The sequence below is a fragment of the Myodes glareolus genome, chromosome X (genome assembly GCF_982192425.1).
Source record: "Myodes glareolus chromosome X, mMyoGla1.1, whole genome shotgun sequence".
In the NCBI taxonomy this organism is placed as follows: domain Eukaryota; kingdom Metazoa; phylum Chordata; class Mammalia; order Rodentia; family Cricetidae; genus Myodes; species Myodes glareolus.
Genome location: NC_142053.1, coordinates 82,930,611 through 82,934,242, shown reverse-complemented (window position 1 = coordinate 82,934,242; position 3,632 = coordinate 82,930,611). Strand labels below are relative to the sequence as shown.

General features: G+C 42.9%; 1 pseudogene; it reads left to right on the top strand.

The window, feature by feature from the left end:
- Positions 1-385: 385 nt before the first annotated feature.
- LOC146889134 (selenoprotein K pseudogene) lies at positions 386-3,341 on the top strand (annotated as a pseudogene).
- The last annotated feature ends 291 nt before the right edge of the window (positions 3,342-3,632 follow it).

Below are 3,632 nucleotides of genomic sequence, written 5' to 3'. Positions count from 1 at the left end.
TCCGCAGTTTAGGATTCTGGAGAAATCTTAATTCCTTAAGGCTTGTTATTGAAATGGTCTAATGGGCAAAGAAAGGAACACAGTATCTTCTCTCCTGCCAGAGCGGTTGAAAGGGGAGAAGGGGGAAAGCTAAGCTAGTTGACCATTTTTCTCTGAAATACGAGGAGAACCCATGATGACACTGGGAGCTGTGAGGATGAGGGCTGTTATTTTTTTTCTTCCTGGAAAGGGAGGCTACGACTGTCACAACTCTGAATAGAGAACACTTACAAAATATGAACACAAAAAAACAGAGATAGAGACCCAGAGAGACAGACAGACTACCTGGAGGCTCCTGGGAATGAGGAAAAACAGGCAGATTTCCTGAGGGCAGTTACAACCTGAAATGGCCGTCAGCGTGGGGTGAGTTTCTCATTTTTATGGCCTTTGCCCTAGGGCAGGCTGCAATTCAAGCTAGAGCTCTAGACTCCTGAAGAAAAATCTTTCCTGCCTTAAAGAACCAAAAAAAAAAAAAAAATCGAGCCTGGGACAGGCTTTACAGAATGAGGGGGATGTCCTATGAAGGAAAGAAACTCTAGATTAAATTATGTGGATACATTTTTCTCAAGATTTACCCTGAACAGTAAGATGCATAGAGCCACTTCCAAGTCTGTTGCAGTCAACACAGTTCCCAGATAACAGATAACACCAACAGAACAATACTGATCTGACCTGCCACACAGAACAGACAAGGAGGGTGCTGCGTGAGTCTCACCAAGCTGAGCGTCTCCAGCAATAAGGGTATCCACATCTTCAGAGAAGGGAACAAAATTCAAGGGCTCTGTAACACAGCATTCAAAAATCCAAGAAGACTTCAGTATTGTTCGGTGGATAGGGGGTGATGAAAGTGAGACTCGGTCTCAAGGAAAAACACAACTGACGGAGGTCAATCTTGAGACGGTGATACTCAAAGAAAGAGAAATCCATTGGTAATAAGGTTTTTTTGCTTCTTTGTTTTTTTTTTAAGAAAAAGAAATCACAAGAGAGAAATAGAAAGCATGAAACTAAACTAGATGGAAATTCTAGAAGTGAAAAATGTAATATATAAAGAGAGAAGTGAACTGGATGAACTTAATAACATGAAGAAAAGCAATGGGGTCAGGAAACTTGAATATAATAAAAAGTCTATACTCGGAGCCCATCCTGGTGGTGCATGCCTGTAATCTCAACACTGGAGAGGCAGATCCAGAAGACTCAAGAGTATAAGGCCATTCAGGGCTCCTGAAAGGGACTGAGGGCAAACAAAAGAGAACAAAAAAGTGTCAAATCTGATGGAAAACAGATTGAAGAAAAAGGAACAAAGCTCTCTCTGAAAGCTGTAGGATGGTATCAAAGGTCTGGATATGGCTACTTTTGCTTATTCTTGTTACCACTAAGTCCCACCCCAGTTCCCAGGCAGTACACACATGTTGAATAAATGAATGAACCGAGGCTTGAACTACACGGCCTGCCACAAACAGCAAGTGATGGGGTTACCAAATTTTCTGGGATAAAAGTCTGAACTCTAGAAGCCCCAACAAGCCAGACTCAGCCACCAGTCCCCAGGATGCCAATTCAAGAGAGAAGTAAACAGCAAAAGGCCGAGCAGGGAAAATTCAAGGTGTCCACATTGTGAAAGGGCTTGCTGGCGTTCTGACATGAGATTCCAGTTTGAATAGAAGGCAAGAGATATGAATAACTAAGCAGGTCCCGGACAGAACTGACCCACCATTGTCTGGGTTGCGGTTGTCTGAGCTGGGAAATACTCCCCCCCTTCCTTATAAGACATTGCTGGTGATGTGAACGCACCCAGCACCCACCGTGTTTCTTGTCTGGCCACTTTCAGGGTTTTCTCTTTACCTTCAGTCCGCAGCAATTTGACTATAATGCAAGTAGAGGTGGGTTTTTTCCCCCCATATTCTGTTTGAGTTTTACAGGGCTTGAATTTGCAAATGCCTACTTTTGCCAAGTTAGAGAAGTATTCAACCAGCATTTATTTCTTCAAGAAATGTTTGGTTTTTTTTTTTTTAACCATTCACACTCTATCTGGTAGAACTGTCCCATATGTTTTGTTTTGGTGAAGTTGGAGAGTTAAATACAAGGCCTTAAACATGCTAAGTAAGTGTCTTACTACCAAAGTAGCCTTGTTTAGTGTGCTCCCAGCCCAGTGAAATTGTCTCAGAAAAACAAAACAAAATAAAATAAAGAAAGCAGGGAGGGAGGAGAGAGAGGGGGAGGGAGGAGAAGGGGAGAGAGGCAGGGAGAGGGAAAGAATGATAGACCCAGATGACCAAGTGTTTGTCTGTCACGAATGTACAATTTAATAGTACTAGTTCACTAGTAGCCAACAAGTAGTTTCAGTACGATAAGGAAATCTGAAACAAGGTGGGAGAGTGTCGGGTCCTAAAGAAACTCTGGGCAACCAGCTATCTGTGGTGCCTATTAGCATACCAAAGTTCAGGCTGGCCTCCAGGCTCACTCAGTACCTGGGGCTCTCCTCAGCTCTTCTCACCCTGCCCCCACCCTAAACTTCTCCAGCTCATGGGCTTCCCCCTCATCAGCTTCTCATTCCCATATAGCCCTGCATTTCAGCCTTCTCTTGGTTCTCCATTGTCTTCCTCTTTTAACTGCCTTCATGCTTCTCTCTTTCTCTCTCTCTCTCTCTCTCTCTCTCTCTCTCTCTCTCTCTCTCTCTCTCTCGGTCTTCTCTTGCTCTCTCTGTCTCTCTCTGCTCATGGCCTGGTCCAGTCTGCCGGCCCTGTTCTGTCTACTACTTTCTGTTCCTGATCCAGACTCTCCCAGATGCCTCTGACTGTACTCTCCCTCATATCTACAGTAAAAACCAGCCCCTCAACCACACCATGAAGCAGTCACGTCCTCACTTTATACAGAGAGTAAGGTTAGAAAAGAGGATCACTCAATTGTCTGAAATGGGGAACTAGAGGAAAGGTTTACATCTCAAATGGACAAGTGTTGGACAGCTGGAATCAGTCCCCATGGAGATTGTCATATATATATATATATATATATATATATATATATATATATATATATATATATATAATATGTCATATATATGTGTGTGTATACATATATATATGACATATATATCAGATTTGTTCTGGGAAATAGCAGAATTTGTTTTGTTTTGTTTTCAAAACTCTGCTTCAGCAAGATGTGAAAAAAAGAAAAGGCTATGAAAGCTCCTTTAATTCCAGATATGGTGAGGGGGAAAAGCCACCAGGAAACTCCCCAGGAAGAGCGGGTCAGATGTTCTTCGTGGCCTCAGCCTTCCTCCGATGGCTGATGGATGAGGAAGGTAAATGTCTGCTCTAAGCAACACACAACTAGACACGCACACGCATAGAAGGAAACCATCAAGAGGTGAAGAGCCGCTCGGCTGGCCAAGATGAATGTGTAAGTCTGAACGAGCATTGCTGTGTCATCTTAGATAATGAGGTCATGCTAGGGACTGCAGCTGCAGGTTCTGACCTGACTGACAGGCAATTCTAAAAATGTACCTATTTGTCTCCTTATCTTTTCTGGTACAGTTTAGTAAAGTATTCGTATAGCTTACTAAAGTCCTGATAAAGTTTTAATAAATCCTTTTAGGT